This window comes from Mobula birostris, chromosome 5, assembly GCF_030028105.1.
Source record: "Mobula birostris isolate sMobBir1 chromosome 5, sMobBir1.hap1, whole genome shotgun sequence".
In the NCBI taxonomy this organism is placed as follows: Eukaryota; Metazoa; Chordata; class Chondrichthyes; order Myliobatiformes; family Myliobatidae; genus Mobula; species Mobula birostris.
The window spans coordinates 204,443,989-204,469,022 of NC_092374.1; positions in this window are offsets into that span (position 1 = coordinate 204,443,989).

Consider the following 25,034-nt stretch of genomic DNA (forward strand, 5'->3'; position numbering starts at 1 on the left):
CAGCAGGTCAGGCAGCATCTCTGGAAATGAGTCAACAGTCGACATTTTGGACCAAGACCCTTCATCAGGACTGGAAAGGAAAGGAGGAAGATGCCAGAATAAGATGGTGGGGAAGGGGAAAGAGGATGGGAAAGGGAAAGGAGTGGAGAAGAAGGAGAGGAGAGTGGGCAATGGGAGAAACACAAAAAGGAAGGGCACCGGGGGAGGTGATAGGCTGGTGAGGAGAAGGGGCAAGAGGCCAGGCATGCATTCTTCACGTGAAATCAAACGTGCTGGCAAGTCTGCAAGTGTTGCCACATTTCCGGCGCCAACATATTAATTCACACAACTCACTCACCCTGAAAGTGCATCTTCGGAATGTGAAAGCAGGGAACCTGGGGAGGAAGCTACACAGACTGAGGGTGAATGAGCAAACTCCTTACAGACAGCAACGGGCTGCCTCTCAGCCTGGTATGGAAACATCAATACCCTTGAATGAAAAATCCTACAAAAGCAATTGGATCCAGCCCAGTCCACCACGGGTGAAGCACTCCCCACCACTGAGCACAGCTACGCGGAGCGCTGTGGCAGGAAAGCAGCATCCATCATCAGAGATCCCCACCGCCCAGGACACGCTCTCGTCTCACTGCTGTCACCATCAGGCAGGAGGTACAGGAGCCCCAGGACCCACACCACCAGGGTCAGGAACAGTTTTCCAGGCTCTTGAACCAGTGAGGATAACTTCACGCACCACATCACCAAACTGTTTTCACAAACCATAGATTTACTTTCAAGGACTCTTCATCTCGTGTTCTGGATACTTATTCCCTATTTATTACTATTATTATTATCTTATTGCCACAGTTTGTTCTATTTTGCACCTCAGTTGTTTGTCCGTCCTGTTGGGTATGCTTTTTCGTTTACTGAGATCCGGCGTGAAACAGGTCTTGAACTGTGCCACCCAGCAACCCCCGGTTTAACCACAGCCTTATCACTGGAGCATTTACGACGACCAATTAGCCAGCCACCCGTACAACCCCTGGACTGTGGAAGGAAGCCAGAGAGCCCTGAGGGAACCCAGATGGTCACGGGGGAGAACATCAAACTCCTTACTGGCAGTGGCAGGAATTGAACCCCTGTCATTGATACTGTAAAGCATTGTGCTAACCGCTATACTACTGTACTAATTGATTCTATATTGTTTTTAAATTTCTCGAATTACAAGAAAATAAATCTCAAGGTGGTACCAGGTGACAGATATGCACTTTGATAATACATTTATTTTGAACTTTGAAAGTGTAGTCAACCCAAGTTGAACATAGAACATAGAACATATGTTGTGCCGACCCTCAAACCCTGCCTCCCATATAAGCCCCCAGCTTAAATTCCTCCATATACCTGTCTAGTAGTCTCTTAAACTTCACGAGTGTATCTGCCTCCACCACTGACTCAGGCAGTGCATTCCACGCACTAACCACTCTCTGAGTAAAAAACCTTCCTCCAATATCCCCCTTGAACTTCCCACCCCTTACCTTAAAGCCATGTCCTCTTGTATTGAGCAGTGGTGCCCTGGGGAAGAGGCGCTGGCTATCCACTCTATCTATTCCTCTTATTATCTTGTACAGCTCTATCATGTCTCCTCTCATCCTCCTTCTGTCCAAAGAGTAAAGCCCTAGCTCCCTTAATCTCTGATCATAATGCATACTCTCTAAACCAGGCAGCATCCTGGTAAATCTCGTCTGTACTCTTTCCAATGCTTCCACATCCTTCCTATAGTGAGGTGACCAGAACTGGACACAGTACTCCAAGTGTGGCTTAACCAGAGTTTTATAGAGCTGCATCATTACATAACAAGATTTAAAGCAATGGGCCAAAGGGTTGGTTAAAGATGCATATTGTCAAATACATCTCTTTGGAAGAGGGAGTGAAGAAAGGTTTAGGGAAGAAATTTCAGAGCTCATCACCGTGGCACTTGAAACCAAAACCACCAGTGGTGGAGTGACTAAATCTGTGATGGAGTCAAAGCCTGAACTCGACATTGCGAAGAGCAGCAGGTTTGGCAAGACTGAGCAAATCCGAGGAGAGATTGGAACTCTACATCAGAGAGGGAATCCACCAGACAAACAGTAGTTGGTGACCATTCCTGTGTCGATGCCAGAACACCAGCCTGGGATTGTCCATTACCTGTTGGGAGCACCCACCCCCACCACGTTCTAAGCTCTGCCACTGGGGGCTTGGATTTCCCCAGTGCCTGCACACATGCTGCAGAGGGACAGCGGCTATATTTCTTTTGGAGACTGAGGAAACTTGGTATGTCAGCAAAGACACTCGCAAAGTACTACAGATGAACCGTGAAGAGCATTCTAACTGGCTGCATCACCGTCTGGTATGGGGGGTGGGGGTGACTACTGTACAGGATTGAAATAAGCTGCAGAGCTGTAAACTTAGTCAGCTCCATCATGGGCACTAGCCTCCAAAGTATCCAGGACATCTTCAAGCAGCAATGCCTCAAAAAGATGAATTCCTTCATGCAGAACATGGCAGCTTCTCATTGCCACCATCAGGAAGGAGGTACAGGAGCCTGAAGGCACACATTCAGCATTTCAGGAACAGCTTCTTCCCCTCTGCCATCCGATTTCTGAATGAACCTTGAACCCACAAACACTACCTCACAACTGTTCTATTTCTATTTTTGCACTACTTATTAAATATAACTATTTTATATATGTAATTCAGTTTTTTCATAATTTAGCATGTACTGAGCAAAGACACATGCCAATGATATTAATGCAAACACGAGGAAATCTGCAGATGCTGGAAATTCAAGCAACACACATCAAAGTTGCTGGTGAACACAGCAGGCCAGGCAGCATCTCTAGGAAGAGGTACAGTCGACATTTCGGGCCGAGACCCTTCGTCAGGACTAAATGAAAGAAGAGCTAGTAAGAGATTTGAAAGTGAGAGGGGGAGGGGGAGATCCAAAATCATAGGAGAAGACAGGAGGGGGAGGGATTGAGACAAGAGCTGGACAGGTAATTGGCAAAAGGGATGTGAGAGGATCATGGGACAGGAGGCCTAGGGAGAAAGAAAAGGGGGAGGGGGGAAAAACCCAGAGGATGGGCAAGGGGTATATTCAGAGGGACAGAGGGAGAAAAAGGAAAGAGAGAAAAAGAATGTGTGTATATAAATAAATAACGGATGGGGTACGAGGGGGAGGTGGGGCATTAGCAGAAGTTTGAGAAGTCAACGTTCATGCCATCAGGTTGGAGGCTACCCAGACAGAATACGATTCCACATCACGTTCCCATTCTAATATGTCTATCCACGGCCTCCTCTACTGTAAAGATGAAACCACACTCAGGTTGGAGGAACAACACCTTATATTCCGTCTGGGTAGTCTCCAACCTGATGGCATGAACATTGACTTCTGAAACTTCCGCTAATGCCCCACCTCCCCCTCGTACCCCATCCGCTATTTATTTATATATACGTTGACTGTACCTCTTCCTAGAGATGCTGCCTGGCCTGCTGCGTTCACCAGCAACTTTGATGTGTGTTGCCAATGATATTAAACCTGTCTCTGATTCTGACTTTGACTGCTGCTGGTGACTAGTGGTGTTTCACAGGGGTTGATATTGGAAACCCTTCTTTTCACATTATGCTGTACGTCAATGATTTGGATGATATAATTGATGGCTTTGTGGCCAAGTCTGCGGACAATACAAAGATAGGTGGAGGGGCGGGTAGTATTGAGCACGCAGGGAGTCTGCAGAAGGTCTTAGACAGATTAGGAGAATGGGCAAAGAGTGACAGATGAAATACTGTGTCGGGAAGTGTATGGTCATGCAAATTAGTAGGAGGAATAAAGGCACAGACTATTTTCTAATCCGGGAGGAAATTCATAAATCAGAGGTGCAAAGGACTTGGGAGTCCTCGTGCACGATTCCCTGGTGGTTAACTTGCAGGCTCAGTCAGTGTAAAGAAGCTAAGTGCAATGTTAGCATTCATTTCGAGAGGACTAGAATATGAAGGTAAGTATGTAATGCTGAGGCATTGATCAGACAGAGCAATGTGAGCACTTTTGGGCCCCATATCTAAGACAAGGTGTACTGGCTTCCGAGAGGGTCCAGGGAGGTTCACAAGAATGATTTTGGGAGTGGAAAAGTTAACGTATGAGGAGTGTTTGATACCTCTGGACCTGTACTCGCTGAGTAGAAAAATGAGGGTAGAGCTCATTTTAACCTCTCGAAAATGGAAAGGTCTAGAAAGAGAGGATGTGGAGAAGATGTTTCCTATAGTGGAGGAGAGGATGATTCCTATAGTTCAGAGGGCGGAGCTTAGTTATGATGACACTGAACGGCAACTGCTTTGGTTGCATCTTTGGAAACACCTCTATTCTATCTTTGATATGTCTTTTTTACCCCTTCAAGGTTCTTTTGGAGACCTTGACCTGGAGTTGCACTCTGACTTTGGTTCTTTGCGAGAATGGGACCTGCTCTCAGGGCCTCACGACCGGCCGCTTTTTGATATGCCAAGGATGTGGCCTGGAAGGCGAGCGTGTCTTCAGGGTTCTGGATTTCCATGGCTCTATAGACGGGTTGATTCACGGCTGGTGCCACCACCTGATGCGTTGCGGGAGAGCACAGGAGATCAGAAGCAGCGGGCTTATTGATGGCCATGTGCCCAGGGACCTGAGTTCTTTTGGGCACAGGACTCGGTAAAAGCGACGCGGCAGACTCTTAACACCAATAATCAGTGAATTGTTTTGTTATGTGTCCCCTCTCGCTGTGAAATGGGGACATCACTTTTTCCCTTATTAGGGAGAGAGAGAGAGCCTATGGTATGTCGAATACCAGGTGAATGAGTAGTCTTTGTGGTATGGAAAGTCATGTCTTTATTGATGCTTTGCTGCACACTTGAGTGCTCCTTGGGGGAGCTGATTCTATTTTTGCTGGTGGGGGAGGGGGGTCGTTGCTTTGCTGTTGCTTGTGCGTGGGAGGGGGAGCTGGGGGGGCTTCGGGATTCTAACATTTAACTGTCATTCATTCTTCATTCTCCTCTGTTTTCATGCAAAGAAAAAGAATTCCAGGATGTATATTGCATACATTTCTCTGACATTAAATGTACCTATTGACCGGGACACCAGAGGGTGCAAAATAGAGGGATGACTCTTTAGAACAGAGATGAGAAGGAATTTCTTTAGCCATATGGGTGGTGAATCTGTGGAATACATCGCCACAGACAGTTGTGGAGGCCAAGTCAATGGGTATATTTAAAGTAGAGGTTGATGGGTTCCTGATTAATCAGGGTGACAAAGGGTATGGGCAGAAAGCAGGAGAATGGGGTTGAGAAGGTTAATAAATCACCCATTATGGAATGGTGGAGCAGATTCGATGGGTCGAATGGCCGAATTCTGTTCGATGTCTTATGGTGTTATGGTGTCATTTGTTTTTGTATGGTAAGTTTTGCTTTGTCAGATTTGCCTGGAGCTTTGCGTTTGCCTACCTGTCGGGCTTAAAGATACCATGTGACTTGTTAGCAGCAACAGGAATGTGCTGTCGGGTGTCTAAGCAGAGTAGGGCTGAGAGAAATGGGGAGCAGCCCAGCCCAGCCCAGGGTGTGGACACATAGCCGAGAGATCCATTTGTTTCAAATAAAAACCCACTTGTTCCAGAGCTTACCAGGAGCCAGGCACTTGGCCCAAGCTGTTGAACCACAGGCTAAAGTTTACTCTAATCCCTCCCTGGCTGTACACATCTGCTTAACAAAATAATCCTGCTCAGGCTTGGCTTAGAGTGCCGTCTCTTTCCTGTGCATTCTCCATGGCCATCTCTCTTGTCACACACATACCCTTTTTCACATCTCAATTCTCTCCGTTTACTCTCTCTTGCACATTTTTCTATCATTTTCTCTCCTTTATTCTCTCTTTCTTCCAGTCTCTTCACTCTCTTTTTTCTCTGCACACTTTCTCTTTCTCTGCTCTCATATTTTAGCTCACACAGGTCCTAAATTTGCCTGCCTCTGACTTAATCTTCACTACATATCGTCATAGAGTCATCGAGCACAACAGCACATAAACAGGCCCTTCAGCCCATTTAGTTCATACCAAACCCTAGTTCTGCCTAGTCCTACTGACCTGCATCTTCCATTCCCCTCCCGTCCATGAACATACCAAACTTCTCTTAAACATTGCAATCAAACCCACATCCACCTTCCAATGGCAGCTCATTCCACACTTTCACCACCATCTGAGTGAAGAAGTTCTCCCTCATGTACCCCTTTAACATTTCACCCTTAACCCCATGACCTTTCGTTCTAGTCTCACCCAACTTCAGTGGGAAAAAGCCTGCATTCACCCTATCTATTTGTTCATTTGTTTGTTAAGTGCCGGCGATCATGGTATTTCCATAACCATGACTGTTCTTGGCAAATTTTTCTACAGAAGTGGTTTGCCATCGCCTTCTTCTGGGCAGTGTCTTTACGAGACGAGTGACCCCATCCATTACCAATACTCTTCAGAGATTGTCTGCCTGTTGTCAGTGGTTGCATAACCAGGACTTGTGATACGCACCGGCTGCTCATACGACCACCCACCACCTGCTCCCATGGCTTCACGTGACCCTGATCAGGGGGCCTAAGCAGGTGCTACACCTTGCCAAGGGTGACCTGCAGGCTAGCAAAGGGAAGGAGTGCCTTACACCTCCTTTGGTCGATAAGTATTTCCATCCTGCCACCGAGACACTATCCATACCCCTCATAATTTTGTAAACCTCTATCAAATCCCTCATTCTCCTAATCTCCAAGGAATAAAGTCCCAACCTATTCAGCCTTCCCCTATAACTCAGATCCTCAAGTCCCAGCAGCATCCTTGTAAGCTTTCTCTGTACTCTTTTAACCTTATTCTTATCTTTCCTGCAGGTAGGCGGCTAAAACTGCACGCAATACCCCAAATTAGGTCTCCCCAAAGTCTTGTACAACAGCAACATAACATCCCAACTCCTGTACACAGTACTTTCATTTTACCTTTCATTTTTTCTTCCTCTTACATGATAATTTCCCTCATGATCTTTCTCTCTCATGCAACATTCCTCTGTCCTTCCCCTGTAATTTTTCCTGCTGTCAATTTCGTTTTCTTTTGAGCATGGATCCTCCCTCTTTGACGCCCGTCCTGTTCTCCAACCCTCTCAGCGAAGCCAACCCGCTCCTGTGCCAGCACCAGGCATAAAATATTTACTCAATTGAGCTCATAAAACTAAGCAAATGAAACTCACCTGACACAGTGCCCTTGTGTCATGAGGCGGCTGGAGAGTGGGTGAGCTGCAGTGGTACGGTTAGTGTGGGAGGGTGAGACAGTTCACCAATCCAGCCACAAGCAGCGCAGCAAATCCCTTCAGGAGAGAGAGGCTTCAGTGAGATGCGCGTCCCTTCAAAAAGAAGTAAATTTATTGTCAAAATGCACACTTGTCACCATATACATCCCTGAGATTCGTATTCTTACAGGCATTCACGAAGACCCATGATAGAACTGATGAAAGACTACTCCCAACAAGACAAACAAACAATCAATGTGTAAAAAGGCAGCAAACTGTGCAAATAAAACAGCAGAAAAAATTGTACTCATAAATAAAAAAGCAATAAATATCGAGAAGGTGAGATGAAGGCTCTTTGAACACTAGAATCCGAGGGGGACCAATATCCTGGCAGGGAGCTTTGCTAAGACTGTTGGGGAGAGTTTAAACGAGGATTTCTGGGGGGTAGGAACCAAACTGAAGAGACGGAGGAAGGGGCTGTTGGCTCACAAATAGAGAAAGCTTGGAGACAGTGCGAGTGGGGGGACGGGCAAGTGATAGAGAAGGGATACGCTCAGTCCGATGGTCTGAGATGTGTCTATTTTAATGCCAGAAGCATCATGAACAAAGCGGATGAGCTTAGAGCGTGGATCAGTCGTTGGAGCTGTGATGCTGTGGCCATTACAGGGACTTGGATGGCTCAGGGGCAGCAATGGTTACCTAGAGTGCCAGGATTTAGATGTTTCAGAAAGGACAGGGAGGGAGGCAAAAGAGGTGGGGGCGTGGCACTGTTGATCAGAGATAGTGTCATGGCTGCAGAAACGGAGGAAGTCATGGAGGGGTTGTCTACAGAGTCTCTGTGTGTCAAAGTTAGAAGCAGGAAGGGATCAATAATTGGGTGTTTTTAATAGACCACTCAATAGTAACAGTGAGTTCGAGGAGCAGATCGGGAGACATATTCTGGAAAGGTGTAATCATAGAACCATAGAACACTACAGCACAGAAAACAGGCCATTCAGCCCTTCTAGTCTGTGCTGAAACTTTATTCTGCTAGTCCCATTGACCTGCAGCCAGTCCATAACCCTCCAGAACCCTCCCATCCATGTATCTATCCAATTTATTCTGAAAAGTTAAGAGTGAGCCCGCATTTACCACGTCAGATGGCAGCTCGTTCCCCACTCCCACCACTCTCTGAGTGAAGAAGTTCCCCCTCATGTTCCCTCTAAACTTATCCCCTTTCACCCTAAAGCCATGCCCTCTCGCATTTATCTTTCCTAATCTAAGTGGAAAGATCCTACTCGCATTTACTCTGTCTATACCCCTCATAATAACAGGGTTGTTGAGGTGGGAGATTTTAATTTTCCAAATATTGATTGGCATCTCCCTAGGGTGAGGAGTTTAGATGCGGTGGAGTTTGTTAGGTGTGTTCAGGAAGACTTCCTGATACAATATGTAACTAAGCCTACAAGAGGAGAGGCTGTGTTTGATCTGGTATTGGGAAATGAATCTGGTCAAGTGTCAGGTCTCAGAGTGGGAGAGCATTTTGGATATAGTGATCACAATTCTATCTCCTTTACCATAGCATTGGAGAGGGATAGGAACAGACAAGTTAGGAAACTGTTTAATGAAGCTATCAGGCAGGAACTTGGAAGCATAAATTGGGAACAGGTGTTCTCAGGGAAATGTGGCGTAGAAATGTGGCAAATGTTCAGGGACTATTTGCATGGCGTTCTGCATAGGTATGTACCAATGAGACAGGGAAAGGATGGCAGGGTACAGGAACTGTGGTGTACAAAGGCTGTTGAAAATCTAGTCAAGAAGAAAAGAAAAGCTTACGAAAGGTTCAAAAAACAAGGAATCGGAAAAAGGTTTATTATCACCGGCATGGGACATGAAATTTGTTAACTTAGCAGCAGCAGTTCAATGCAATGCATAATCTAGCAGAGAGAGAGAAAAAAATGATAATAAATAAAATTAAACATAACAATAAATACACAAGTAAATCAATTACGTATATCGAATAGATTATTTAAAAATGTGCAAAAACAGAAATACTGTACATTAAAAAAGTGAGGTAGTGTCCAAAGCTTCACAATCCATTCAGGAATCGGATGGCAGAGGGGAAGAAGATGTTCCTGAATCGCTGAGTGTGTGCCTTCAGGCTTCTGTATCTCCTACCTGATGGTAACAATGAGAAAAGGGCATGCCCTGGGTGTTGGAGGTCTTTAATAATGGATGCTGCCTTTCTGAGATACCACTTCTGAAAGATATCCTGGGTACTTTGTAGGCTAGTGATGGAGCTGACTAGATTTACAAACTTCTGCAGCTTCTTTCGGTCCTGTGCAGTAGCCCCTCCATACCAGACAGTGATGCAGCCTGTCAGAATGCTCTCCACAGTACAACTATAGAACTAATGATAGATTATAAGGCTAGCAGGAAGGAGCTTAAGAATGAAATCAGGAGAGCCAGAAGGGGCCATGAGAAGGCCTTGGCAGACAGGATTAAGGAAAACCCCAAGGCATTCTACAAGTATGTGAAGAGCAAGAGGATAAGACGTTAGAGAATAGGACCATTCAATTGTGACATTGGAAAAGTGTGTATGGAACCGGATGTGGTAGCAGAGATTCTTAATGAATACTTTGTTTCAGTATTCAATACAGAAAAGGGTCTTGGTGATTATAGGGATGACTTACAGCAGATTGAAAAGATTGAACACATAGACATTAAGGACCAGATGAGATGTACCCCAGGCTACTGTGGGAGGTGAGGGAAGAGATTGGTAAGACTCTGGCAATGATCTTTGCATCATCAATGGGGACGGGAGAGGTTCCGGAGAATTGGGGGGTTGCAGATGTTGTTCCCTTATTCAAGAAAGAGAGTAGAGATAGCCCAGGAAATTATAGACCAGTGAGTCTTACTTCAGTTGTTGGTAAGTTGATGGAAAAGATCCTGAGAGGCAGGATTTATGAACATAGTAAATTTGCTGATGATAAGTTTACTATCCACTTCTTGTGGATAGTGTGGAGAGCTGTCAGAGGTTACAGCGGGGACATTGATAGGGTGCAAAACTGGGCTGAGAAGGGGCACATGGAGTTCAACCCAGATAAGTGTGAGGTGGTTCATTTTGGTAGGTCAAATATGATGGCAGAATATAGTATTGATGGCAAGACTATTGGCAGTGTGGAGGATCAGAGGGATCTTGGGGTCCGAGTCCATAGGACACTCAAAGCTGCTGCGCAGGTTGACTCTGTGGTTAAGAAAGCATACAGTGCATTGGCCTTCATCAACTGTGGGAATGAGTTTACGATGGCTTTGCCTACAGGTGCCTGGAATCTGACCCCAGGAAGTTCCTCGCTAATTATTTCCACCACTTGGTCTCTCCTCCTTGGTTTGAACCTTTGGTCTCTTCTCCTAACCATTTATTGGATTAGAGTGGGCGATGCTGGCTTCTCTCCCCATTCCAACCCATCTTTCCAGTCCTGATGAAGGGTCTCAGCTCTCCTGTGTTCCTCCAGTATTTTGTGTGTCTTGCTAGTTAGAGTTGTTAATCTCATTGTATTTCCTTGTAGTTTAACTTTCCGATGCCTGCTTATGTTTTTATATAATCCCCCTACATGCATGTAATTATTCAGTGAATTTTCCAGCGGCACTTTAAAGCTTTCATTACCAGGGGACGTAGTGGGGAGAAGCTCCCACGACCTACTAAATGCTCCCAATGGCATGCGTCTCAAATAGCTTCTGACAACCAAGTCCAGGTCCTGGCCTTCACGTGTGGCTTAGCTACCAAGCCTGACGGGACCACTTCGACTGACAGGAGAAGGAACAAAGACGGGTTACTGGCGCCTTAAAACCAGTCATTTCAGGCAGATGGAGGTCGTCAGCAAGGCTGGCAGCTCACCTCGAGCCTCCACTACCTTGCAGCTACACCCTCTCATGACAAAGTTTCGGGAGTAAACTCTGAGGAAAAGTCCTGAGCGGGAGTCCCTAAGGCACTCCTGAAGCTCAACACTGATTGGAAACTTCTGGTGCCAACCTGCTTCAGTCCCTGCCGTTCCTTTGGGTTCAGCAGCTGCTGCACGGTGGTGTTGTGAGTGCAGCCTGCTGCATGAACAGTGGCTGGCTCTCCATTTCCCTGGCCTGTGTGCTGGCTTGTGTATTGACTTAGACAGCTCGGGTGCCACCGCCATGGTCCACCCTGACCAGTGGAGGCCAAGAAGTTCTCACTGGGATTTTGTTAAGTCTCATTTGAGTATGAGGCAACCACAAATACTTTCTCTGTTCATCCTTCACTCTTGTAAGCAACGAGTTTATGCCTGACTCTTGACTTCTGAAGAAACTTGGATCAATATCACCAGATCCGACACTCTCTGAAATCTTTGGGGTGTGACAGACACGAAGTGGAAGACCAAGACCAAGATATAAACCACAGAGCTCTCTGAAAGTGGAAGTCCAAATTTCAAAATAAATTCATTGTCAAAGTACATATAAGCATGTTACCATATGCTACCTTGATATTTATTTTCCTGTGGGCATTTAAGGGAAAATAAAGAAAATAAGGTTCCGATTCGGAGAGCACCAATCCCAGCTGCCTCACCACGGAGCTTTTCTCTTCCAGACGAGACCTCGTACCGAGGGCAGAATCTGAATCAGGTTTATTATCGTGAGGATGTCATGAAATGTGCTGTTTTGAGGCAGCAGAACAGTGCAATAAATTTACTATAAATTACAATAAGAAATATAGGGGTCATGGAAGAGAGAGCAAGGTTGTGAGCTGATGTTCACGGGTTCATTGTCTGTTTAGCAATCTGATGGCAGATGGGAAAAAGCTGTTCCTAAAATGTTGAGTGTGTGCCTGCAGGCTCCTCTTGCTCCTCCCTGATGGTAGCACGGTGAGAGTCCTTAACGATGAATGCTGCCTTCTTGAAATGCCACCTTTTGAAGATGTCCTTAATGGAAGAGAGGATAGTGCCTATGATGGATCCAGCTGAATTTACAACCCCCAGTAGCTTTTTCCCAATCCTCCACATTAGTGACTCCATACCAGAAGGCAACAGAACCAGCCAGAATGCTCTTCCTAGAAATTTGCGAGAGGTTTTGGGGACATGCCAAATCTCCTCAAACTCTGAATGAAGTATAGCCACCGGTGTGCCTTTTTGACCCGGTAATGAGAAGGGGGCTTGACCCAGTAATGAGAAGAGGGCTTGACACAGTAATGAGAAGGGACCTTCATGGTGGATGCTCCTTTCCTGAGACACTACTATTTGAAGATGTCCTTGGTGATGGGGGAGCTTGCAGTACATTCAAAGCACCACAGACCAGGAAGAAGGCCATTGTCATTGTGCTATCAGAAAGACAGTATGAATGGAACAGTGCATTTATGGTTAGCTGCAATGAAGAGCTACCTCACGGGTGGGGATGCAGGTTTTCAATGAGCCATACCCTCAATTACCCTCTTTGGCATTCACCTTGACATACAAAGAGGAATTTTCACCTAAGGAATTCAATGGGGAATTTTCACTCGAGGAACTTTCACTTAAGGAATTCAAAGAGGAATTATTTTCACTTTGGCATTCAATAAGGAAGTACCTCATGGGTGGGGATGCAGATTTTGGATGAGCTAAATTTCTCCCTTATGTTTATCCAGCACAATCAGGAACATTATGATGGTGTGGCCAGAATAGTCGGAGCAAAGGGAGCCATGCCCCAGGTGAGGAGAGCCATCTCAAAGAAGGATGAAGCTGAGTGCTCACACCAGAAACTAAAACCCATACATCAGTCATAAAGTCATAGAGAAAATACGGCACGGAAACAGGCCCTTCAGCCCAACCAGTCAATGCTGGACCATTTAAACTGCCTTCTCCCATCAACCTGCACTGGGACCATAGCCCTCCATATCCCGACCACCCATGTACCCATCCAAGCTTGTCTTAAATGTTGAAATTGAGTTTGCATGCACCACTGTGCAGGCAGCTCTTTCCACACTCTCACGTCCCGCTGAGTGAAGAAGCTTCCTCTCATGTTCACCCTAACCCATGACCTCTAGTTGTAGTCCCTCCCAACCTCAGTGGAAAAAGCTTGCTTGTATTTACCCCATCTATCCCCCTCACAATTTTATACACCTCTATCAAATCTCTTCTCAATCTTCTACGTTCCAAGGAATAAAGTCCTAACCTGTTCAATCTTTCCTCATAACTCAGGTCCTCCAAACCTGGCAATATCTTTGTAAATTTTCTCTGTACTATTTCAACTTTATTCACACCTTTCCTGCAGTAGATGACCAAAACTGCACACAATACTTCAAATTAGACCTCACTAATGTCTAATACAATTTCAAATTAACATCCCTCCTCCTGTACAACCCTATCTACTTGTGGACCTGTATTCCCAGATCCATTTGCTTTACCACACTCCGCAGTGCCCTACCCCACCGTGTAAGACCTACCCTGGCTGGTCCAACCTAAATGCAACACCTCGCACTATCATGCTGCAAGCCATGATAGTCTTCCTCGCTGTCCACTAGACCCCCACTCTTTGTGTCCCCGCAAATTTGTTGACCCAGTTAACTACATTATTATCCAGATCATGGATGTAGATGACAAACTACAATGGGCCCAGCACCAGTCACTGCTGCACACTCACACTGCTAGTCACAGATCTCCAGTCAGAGAGGCAACCATCTGCTAGCAGTCTCTGGCCTCTCCCACAAAGCCAATGACTGATCTAATTCATTACCTCATCTTGATGATGAGTGACAGAAACTTCTAGAGCAAACTCCCATGCGGGACCTTATCAAATGCCCTGTTAAAGTTCAGGTAGACACCATCCACTGCTTTGCCTTCACCTACTTTCCTGGTAACTTTTCCTCAAAAACCTTATAAGATTGGTTAGACATGACTTACCACACACAAAGCCATGCTGACTATCCTTAATCAGTCTATGTCTATCCAGATACTTTATATCCAGTCCCTTAGAACTCCTTCCAATAACTTTCCCCTTTACTGATATCAGGCTCATCACCCTATAATTTCCTGGTTTATATTCCGAGCCTTTCTTAAACAGCGGAAAAACATTAGCTATCTTCCAATCCTCTGGTACCTCCTCTGTTACTAAGGACAATTTAAAATATCCCTGCTTGGGCCCTGGCAATTTCTGCACTTACCTCCCGTAAGGCCTGAAGGAACACCTTATCAGGCTCTGGGGATTTATCCACCCTGCTATGCCTCAGGGCAGCAAACATCTTCTCCTTGGTAATCTGCACAGGGTCCATGAAGTTGATGCCACTTTGCCTCACTTCTATAATCTTTGTGTCCACTTCCTGAGTAAATACAGATGCAAAAAATTCATTTAACATCTCCCTAATTTCTTTTGGCTCCACACATGATCTTCCAGAGGACTAATTTTATCTCTTGCAATCCTTTTGCTCTTGATGTATCTGTAGAATCCCTTTGGATTCTCCTTCACCTTGTCTGCTAGGGCAACCTCATGCCTTCTCCACTAACTGTTCTGGCACTCTGATCCCCAGCTCCCTGCAGCTCTCATTTAAACCCCACCATGCAGCACTTGCAAACCTTCCTACCAGGATATTAGTCCCCTTCCAATTAAGGTGAAAACAGAAGTCTCTTCTGTATAGGTCCCACCTTCCCTGGAAGAGAGTCCAATGATCCAAAACTCTGAAGGCCTCCCTCCTACACCAACTCCTTAGCCACGTGTTAAATTGCACGATCTTCCTATTTCTGACCTCACTAGTACATGGCATGGGTAGCAATCCTGAGATCACAAACCTGGGGTCCTGTCCTTTAACTTAACACTTCACTAACTTTGCAGAACCTTGTCACTCTTCCTACCTCTGCCATTGGTACCTACATGGACCACGATATCTATCTGTTCTCTCTCCCATTTAAGGACACGATCTGAGCTATCCAGTCACCTGGGAGGCATACCATCCAGGAATCTTGTTCTCGTAACACAACTTCCTTTCTGTTCCCCTATCTAATGAATCCCCTATCACCACAGCTCACCTCTTCTCCCCCATCATTCCCTTCTGAGTCACAGAACCTGACTCAGTGCCAGAGACCTGAGCACAGTAACTTTCCTCTGCTAGGTCATTCCCCCAAACAGTATCCAAAGTGGTATACCTGTTGGTGAGTGTGATGGCTGCAGGGGTACTCTGTACAGGCTGATTAACACTTTTCCCCTTCCTGACTCACCCAGTTTCCTGTCTCCTATCTATCACTGCGTCACCCTCCCAAATGATCCAGTGTCCATCCAGTTCCAGGTTCAGCTCCTTAATGCGGATGGTTAGAAGCTGCAGCTGGATGCAGCTTCTCACAGGTGAAGTTGTCAGGGACACTGGAGGTCTCCCTACCTTCCTACATCCCGCAAGAGGAGCATTCAATTATCCTTTCCGACATCTCTACTGTTCAAACTGAGCAAATATAAAGAAAAAAAAACAATAAACTGCTTGGGGAAACTTCTACCTACAGCTCTTTTGCCTTCTCTGACTGAAGAGTTAAAGCCTCAAAATCAATTCTCTAACTCCGACTACTCCAACGATGGCCGCTGTGCTTTCCCCTGCCTTCCTTTAATTTGTTTTTGCCAATCTACTCCGAACACTGATTGACTGCTGCTCAAGTCACCAACCTGCCGTGAGTCGCTGCCTTTTCTACTCAGTTGTTGAACTTGACAGAGCTACATCTTCCCAGGCTTCAGAAGTCCAATTGGCCGCAGCTCAAAGTGCCAACCTGCCACGAGTCACTGCCTTTTCCACTCTATTGTCGGACTGAGTGAGCTATCTCATTGTCCGATGACAAAGAGAGGAATGCAACATATAACTTGGATGGAAAGCTAATACCATGGCCCATTTTTAAAAAATGCTTCTATTCAAATTCTGAACATTTTTCTATCACTGCTATTTCCTGTTAAGTTGAAAAATGTGAATTCGCTGCAGAAGCACAAAAAGGTACTGTTTAACCATGGACTCTACATTACCATCTACATTAGGGTTCATATTATTGGAAAATCTTTATGAATCAGCGACCTCCCCGGGCGCCATGGTAACATAACGGTTAGGTGAGGGGGCTCATTTACCGCCAGAGAGCGGTAAGCGGTTTCCACGTTCTCTCTGTCACTGGATGGGCATCCCCGCGTGCTCCCATTTTCTCCCACATTCCAAACACATACAGGTCAGGATCAGTAAGGCGTGGGTGCGATATGATGTCACTGGAAGCCTGGTGACACTTTTGGGCTGCCCGCAGATTGTGTTGGTTGTTGATACAAAATGGTGCATTGACTGTATATTTCAAATAATGCATTCAAATGTATACTTCAATGTTTCATTAACCCGCTAAACGGACCACTACAGGCCACCCGAGCCACTGGGCGATCCCGAGGCAGGCTGTTACAGCCCACCGAGCTGTGTCGCCCAGCAACACACCAATTTAAACCTCGCCTACTTTAATCAGAGTACAATTTACAATGAACATCTAAGCAGTACATCTTTGCACTGTGCGAGGAAACTGGAGCACCCAGAGGAAACTCATGGGCACAAGGGAGGAATGTACAGGGGGGGGAGGAGGGAACGGTGCAATTCTGGGCTCCAACACCCCAAGCAGCAATCGTGCATGCTGACTGCCAAGCGGCCGTGATGACACAAACCTTCACATCCCGTGGGCTGCACTGAAGATGGGTTCTTCCCTACTGTTGGAAAGCAGACTGGAATGACTGTAGGTTCAGCTATAGTGACTGATAAACATGGCCCGAGGTCACCAGCCCAGGGATATGTGATGCTGAACTGGGAGAGAACATGGAACAGTGCACCCACAACAACAGGGCCTCCGGCCCACAGTGTTGTGCTGAACCAAGTAAATTAGTAATCAAATAGCTGACTGAAGCAACACACACAAAATGCTGGAGGAACTCAGCAGGTCAGGCAGCATCTATGGAAAAGAGTCAACAGTTGACGTTTTGGGCCAAGACCCTTCTTCAGGACTGGGAGGGAAAGGGCGAGATGACTGAATTAAAAAGAGGGGGCAAGGGAAGGAGGCTGGCCAGAAGGTGTTCGGTGAAGCCAGGTAGATGGGAAATGACAAGGGCTGGAGAAGGAAGAATCTGATAGGCAGAAGATTGCTCAAATGGAGAAAGGGAAGAAGGAGGGGGCCCGGGGGGAAGTAATAGGCAGGTGAGAAGAAGTTAAAGGTCAGAGTGGGGACTAGAGGTGGGGAGGGAATTTTTGTTCACTGGAAGGAGAAACGGATCTTCCTGTCGTCAGGTTGGAGAGTACGCAGACAGAATATAACGTGTTTCTCCTCCGCCTGGAGGAGAGGAGCAGAAACAAGAGGAGGCCATGGATTGACGCATCAGTCCAGGAATGGGAACTGGAATTAAAATGTTTGTCCATCGGGAAGTCCCACTTGTGGTGGATGGTGCAGAGGCGCTCGACACAGTGGTCTCCCAATTTTCCAGCAGTCTCACCATCGTAGAGGAGGCCCGATCCCAGAGCACCAGACACATTAGACAACCCCATCAGATTCGCAGCGGAAGTGTTGCCTCACCTGGAAGGACTATCTGGGGCCCTGAGTGGAGGTGAGGAAGGAGGTGTAGGGGCAAGTGGAGCACTTGGGCTGCTTGCAGGGTTAAGTGCCTGGAGGGAGATTATTGGTGAGGGAGGAAAGCAGGGGGAGGAAGGCAGGTAACGATAGGATCCCTTTGGAGATGGCAGAAGTTGCAGAGGATGATGTTTTGTGTGCAGAGGTTTAGGGGGTGGTAGGTATAGGACAAGAGGAAATCTATCACTATTACTGAAGATGGATGAGTTGCAGATTATGGGAAATGGATGCCGAGGAAGAGTTGTGGAGTATGACCGAGGAAGACTTTGAACATAGACTGTTCTACATAGCTGACAAATCTCTTCTACCTACACAATGTCTATATCCTTCCATTTTCCTCACAGTCATAGGCCTATCTAAACACCTCTTAAATGTCCCTAATATAAGACCATAAGATACAGGAGCAGGATTGGCCCATTTGGCCCATTTGGCCCATCAAGTCTGCTCGACCATTTCATCATGGCTGATCCAATTTTCCTCTGAGCCCCAATCTCCTGCCTTCTCCACATAACCCTTCATCCCCTGCGAAACAAGAACCTATCAACCTCTGCCTTAAATATATATAAAGACTTGGCCTCCGCAGCCACCTGTGGAATCAAATTCCTCCTGGCGAAAGAAATTCCTCCTCATCTCCATTCTAAATGGTCAGACCTCTATCTTAAGGTGGTGCCCTGTGGTCCTAGACTCCCCCACCACGGGAAGCATCCTCTCCACATCCAATTTATCAATGCATTTCAATATTCGATAGGTTTCTATGAGATCCTCCCTCATTCTTCTGGATTCCAGTGAGTACAAGACCAAAGCTGTCAATCAGTCCTCATATGGTAACCCTTTCATTCCCAGAATCATTCTCGTGAACTTCCTCTAAAGCCCCTCTAATGTCAGCACATCCTCCACAACCACCCCAGGCAGGTTATTGCAGACACCCACCACTCTCTGTGGAAAAGAAACTCTGTCCTCACATCTCCTTTGAAATTACTCCATCTCACCTTAAATGCATGCCTGCTGGTATTAGGCATTTCAATCCTTAGAAATCATATTGTTTGTCTGCTCTATCTGTGCTTCGCATGATCTTATAAACCTCTGTCAGATCTCCCCTCAGCCTCCACCACCCCAGAGAAAACAACCCAAGTTTGTCCAACTTCTCGTTACAGCAAACGAGAACATCTGCAGATGCTGGAAATCCGAGCCACACACACAAAGACAGAGGAATTCAGCAGGCCAGGCGGCTTCTATGGAGAAAAGCACAGTCAATGTTTCGGACCGAAACCCTTCGCAGGACGGAAGAAAAGAAGCTGAGGAGTAGATTCTTTCCCCTCCCCCCACTGGGAAGGTCAGATCACAACCTGGTGCATCTAAAACCCTGCTACGTGCCTCTGATGAAGAGTAAACCTGCAGCCTCGAGGATAGTGAGGAAATGGTCGGAGGAGGCTTATGAGGCACTCCAGGGTCGTTTTGAGGTGACAGACTGGCAGGCACTCTGTGAGCCACATGGAGAGGATATTGATGGGCTCACAGAATGCATCACTGATTACATCAACTTCTGTGTGGACTGCAATGTTCCTAAAAGAACTGTCCTTTGTTATTCAAATAACAAGCCATGGGTAACAAAGGACATTAAGGACATCCTGAATGCTAAAAAGAGGGCGTTTAGAGATGGAAATAGGGAGGAGTTGAGGGAAATACAGAGGGACCTGAAAGCCAGGATCAGGGAGGCTAAAGACAGGTACAGGAGGAAGCTTGAGTGGAAACTCCAGCAGAACAACATGAGAGAGGTCTGGAGGGGGATGAGGATCATCACTGGGTTCCGGCAAACTAGCAACAGAGGAGCTGAGGGCAGTGTGGACAGGGCCAACGAACTTAACCTGTTCTTTAACAGATTTGACATTGTGACCCCTGCCCATCCCCCATATGAGCCACCTGTTGTCGGCCCCCCATCAACACATGTTCCACTCTCCCCTCCTACCCTCCTCACAGTCCCCCACCCTGCTCTCATGACTATACCCCTTCCCCACACGAAACCACCACAGTGGGCTTCACAGCTGAACAGGTGAGAGGACAGCTGAAATGTCTCAACCCAAGCAAGGCTGCAGGACCGGATGGTGTCAGTACCAGGGTGCTCAAAGCCTGGGCCCCTCAGCTATGTGGAGTACTTCGCCAGGTATTCAACCTAAGCCCGAGGCTCCGGAGGGTTCCTGTACTGTGGAAGACTTCCTGCCTCATCCCTGTGCCGAAGACGCCGCGCCCCAGCGGCCTCAATGACTACAGACCGGTGGCATTGACCTCCCACATCATGAAGACCCTGGAGAGACTTGTTCTGGAGCTGGTCCGGCCTACGGTCAGGCCACACTTAGATCCCCTCCAGTTCGCCTACCAGCCCCGACTAGGAGTTGAGGATGTCATCGTCTACCTGCTGAACTGTGTCTACGCCCACCTGGACAAGCCAGCAAGACCTGTGAGGGTCATGTTTTTTGACTTCTCCAGTGCGTTCAACACCATCCGCCCTGCTCTGGTGGGGGAGAAGCTGACAGCAATGCAGGTGGATGCTTCCCTGGTGTCATGGATACTAGATTACCTGACTGGCAGACCACAGTATGTGTGCTTGCAACACTGTGTGTCCGACAGAGTGATCAGCAGCACTGGGGCTCCAAAGGGGACCGTCTTGTCTCCCTTTCTCTTCACCATTTACACCTCGGACTTCAACTACTGCACAGAGTAGTTTTTCAGAAGTTTTCAGATGGCTCTGCCGTAGTTGGATGCATCAGCAAGGGAGATGAGGCTCAGTACAGGTCTATGGTAGGAAACTTTGTCACATGGTGTGAGCAGAATTATCTGCAGCTTAATGTGAAAAAGACTAAGGAGCTGGTGGTAGACCTGAGGAGAGCTAAGGTACCGGTGACCCCTGTTTCCATCCAGGGGGTCAGTGTGGACATGGTGGAGGATTACAAATACCTGGCGATACAAATTGACAATAAACTGGACTGGTCAAAGAACACTGAGGCCGTCTGCAAGAAGGGTCAGAGCCATCTCTACTTCCTGAGGAGACTGAGGTCCTTTAACATCTGCGGGGACGATGCTGAGGATGTTCTACGAGTCTGTGGTGGCCAGTGCTATCATGTTTGCTGTTTTGTGCTGGGGCAGCAGGCTGAGGGTAGCAGACACCAACAGAATCAACAAACTCAATCGTAAATCTAGTGATGTTGTGGGGATGGAACTGGACTCTCTCACGGTGGTGTCTGAAAAGAGGATGCTGTCTAAATTGCATGCCATCTTGGTCAATGTCTCCCATCCACTACATAATGTACTGGGTGGGCACAGGAGTACATTCAGCCAGAGACTCATTCCACCGAGATGCAGCACAAAGCGTCATATGAAGTCATTCCTGCCTGTGGCCATCAAACTTTACAACTCCTCCCTTGGAGGGTCAGACACCCTGTGCCGATAGGCTGGTCCTGGACTTACTTCATAATTTACTGGCATAATTTACATATTACTATTTAACTATTTATGGTTTATTACTATTTATTATTTATGGTGCAACTGTAACAAAAACCAATTTCCCCCGGGATCAATAAAGTATGACTATGACTATGAAAGGTGAGGGGAAGGGGAGAGAGAATCACCAGGTGATAGGTGAAACTTGGAGGGGGTGGGATGAAGCAAAGAGCTAGGAAGTTGATTGGTGAAAGACACAGAAGGCCGTGGGAGAAATATAAAAGGAGTGGGGTGGGGGTGGAGGAGCACCACAGGGAGACAATGGGCATCCCCCCAAGGCTGTACTCTCTGGTCCTGGAGGTCTCTGCTATCGGAAACATCCTCTCCACATCCACTCTGTTCAGAATGTCTCAGTGGGATCTCTCCTCATTATTCTAGCGACTACAGATGCAGAGTCATCACTCAGAAATTATATATGTGATGATAACCAGCCAATCTGTTTTAGTGACATTAGCTGAGGGATTTAATTATGTTCACTCAAGAGGGCAAGTGTTGTCCTAGAATCCCATGTCAACACCAGGAGCAGTAGTTCCTCATCAGACACCATTGGCCATAGGTGAACTGAAATCAATGTGTTACTTGCCACTCGGATGGATCAAAGAAAGTTCCATCCATCAACAAGCATTCCCACCATCCAGGCTATGCTCTCTTCTCACTTCTACCTTCAGGGTAGAGGTACAGGAGCCGGCATTGATAACTTCACTCACCTGAACTCTGAACTGAACAACCTACAGATTCACTTTCAAAGACTCCTTACAACTCATGTTCTCAGTATTACTTTTTTTTTATTTGAAGAATTTGTCTTCCTTTGCACTTTGGTTGTTTGCCAGTCTCCATTTTTGTATAGTTTTTCATAAATGCTACTATATTTCTTTTATTTTCCAGGGCAATGCCGGAAAGAAAATGAAATCAGGATAGAATATGATGACATACACGTACTTTAATAATAAATTTACTTTGGCCTTCACCTGAGCAGATGTGTTCATGGTGTCCAGGATGTGAAGGGGGTGGCACAGGAACATAACAGTTTGTATCATGCTTTACAACACCAGCTGTAAGATCAGAGTTCAATTCCCACTGCTGTCAGTGGGGAGTTTGTATATTCTTCCCAGGACTTGTGGGTCTCCCCTGTTGCTCCAGTTTCCTCCCACATCCCAAAGACATACAGGTTATGGTTACTAAGTTGTGCTATTTTGCTATTTTGCAGGCTGATTTGATAATCAGCTGATCATCTGCTGATTTGATTTGACGCAAGTGACAGATGTCACTGTGTGTTTTGATAATTTAAAGGTAATCTTTTAAATTAGAATATTTATCATTTATGGATGTGGAATTAAATGTCACATTACAATGTATGTTTGGATGATTTAAAGGTAATCTTTAAAAATTTAAAGTTCAAAGTGCACTTATTATCAACAACACAAAATAATCTGCAGATGCTGGGGTCAAAGCAACACTCACAACATACATGGCCTCCTCTACTGCCCTGATGAGGCTAAACTCAGGTTGGAGGAGCAACACCTCATATACCATCTAGGTTGTCTCCAACTCCTTGCTATGAACATAGAATTCTCCAACTTCCGGTAATTCCCTCCCCCTCCCTTCCCCTATCCCTATTTCACTCTACCCCCTCCCCCAACTGCCCACCACCTCCCTCATGGTTCCACCTCCTTCTACTCCCCTATTCCTTCTTCACCTTTCCTGCCTATCACCTCCCTGCTTCCCTTCCCCCACCCCTTTATCTTTCCCCTTACTGGTTTTTCACCTGGAACCTACCAGCCTTCTCCTTCCCACCCTCCCCCCACCTTCTTTATAAGGCCTCTGCCCCTTCCCTCTACAGTCCTGACGAAGAGTTCTGGCCCGAAACGTCAACCGATCTTTTCCACGGATGCTGCCCGACCTGCTTAGTTCCTCCAGCGTGTTGTGTTACATTTATTATCAAAGTATGTATACATTATACAGCTTTGAGATTTGTCTCCTAACAAGCAGCCACTAAACAAAGAAACTCCAAAACAAACCTCATATATCTAAAAAAAGAGTCTAACACTCAACGTGCAGAGAATAAAAACCACATTATGCAAAACAATGTAGCGAGGTAATGTTCATAGTTCCAATGTTTGTTCACAAATCCGATGGCAGAGGGGAATAAGCTGTTCCCGAATCGTCGAGTGTGCACCTTCAGGCTCCTGTACCTCCTCCCTGATGGTAGCAAAGAGAAGAGGGCGTGCCGTAGGTGATGGGGTCCTTAGTGACGGGTGCCGCCTTTTTCAGGCATCACCTTTTGGAGGTTTTCTCGATGCCGGGGAGGCCAGTGCCCATGATGGAGCTGGCTGAGTTTACAACTTTGTGCAGCCTTTTCCGATCCTGTGCAGAGGCCCCTCTATGCCAGACAGTGATGCAACCAGTTAGAATGCTCTCCACAGTACATCTGTAGAAACTTGCAAGTGTCTCTGGTGACACACCAAATCTCGTCAGACTCCTAACGAAATATAGCCACTGTTGTGCCTTCTTTGTGACTGCATTGGTATGTTGGGCCCAGGATAGATCCTCAGAGATGTTGAGACCCAGGAACCTCCATTGAACCTTGTTTTACTGAGCTGAGAGGCTGCATCTCTAATTGTCACCATCAACCGCCTACTCTGCCCACTTCATCGAAAGATGTTGATAAATCTTCAATATTTTGATGAAATTGTTTAACACTAATAAACATTCGACTGTTTTGAAGTTCCCTCCTCTGTGTCAAGTCACTGCCCCACAGGTATTCACTCACTGTTGGTTCAAAACCTTCAGTTTGCAACCGATGATACTTTTGCAGGAATACTTTCTGCAAATGGGAATAAACATGGTTTTGCCTGTGGTATACGGGCAAAACCTCAGTGCTCCAACATTCACCCATGTTCAAAATGCTGCTGAGAGCTCTAACACACAGCACTGTGCAGAAATCCTGCTCAAAGCCCCCACACACCCCAGTGTCCCGAACCTGCTGAAATGCTCCAATGCACACTTCATGTTACTGCAACACACAAAACACTGGAGGAACTCGGCAGGTCAGGCAGCGTCCATGGAAATGAATAAACAGTTGATGTTTCAGCCCAAGACCGTTCCTTGGGACTGGAAAGGAAGGGGGAAGATGCCAGAATAGAAAGCTGGGGGGAGGCGTAGGTAGGAAGATAGCTGGAAGGTGATAAGTGAAGCCAGGTGAGTGGGGCAGATAAAGGGCTGGAGAAGAAGGAATATGATAGGAGAAGAGAGCAGACCATAGGAGAAATGGAAGGAGAGGCAGCCCGGGGAAGGTGATAGACAAGTGAGAAAGTTCAAAGTTCAAAGTACATATATGTCACCATGAAATTATTCATTTCCTTGTGGGCATTCATGGCGAATCCAGAATAGAATAATAACCAGAATAGAATCGATGAAAGACCACAGCAACTAGGCTATTCAACCAGTGTGCAAAAGACAACAAGCTGGTCAAATACAAAAATAAATAAATAAATAATAATAATAATAATAATAATAAATAAATATCAAGAACTTGAGATGAAGAGTCCTTGAAAGTAAGTCCATAGGAATGGGAACATTTCAATGATGGGGCAAGTGAAGTTGAGTGACAATAGACAATAGACAATAGGTGCAGGAGTAGGCCATTCAGCCCTTCGAGCCAGCAACG